Genomic DNA, 265 nt, shown 5'->3' on the forward strand with positions numbered 1-265 from the left:
AAATAAATAAACATATATATATATATATATCTATAAATAAATAAATAAATATACTTCTTCATCTAGTCCAAGCGAGATACAAATGATGCGGTGTAAATTAAAAAGTGTAATCCCCGCATTGACTCCAAAAACCCTTCTTATGGGGACTAAACCTTTTTTTCTGTCTTTTGTTTCTTCGAGTTCAGGCAGATGCCACTCAACTGAAACCTCACACATATCGTAGTCGTTTAGAGCTGCGTTCTCTAGGTGTATGCTGTCTCCTCCT

The sequence above is a fragment of the Eimeria mitis genome, genomic scaffold, assembly GCF_000499745.2.
Source record: "Eimeria mitis Houghton genomic scaffold, Emh_scaff932, whole genome shotgun sequence".
Taxonomy (NCBI): domain Eukaryota; phylum Apicomplexa; class Conoidasida; order Eucoccidiorida; family Eimeriidae; genus Eimeria; species Eimeria mitis.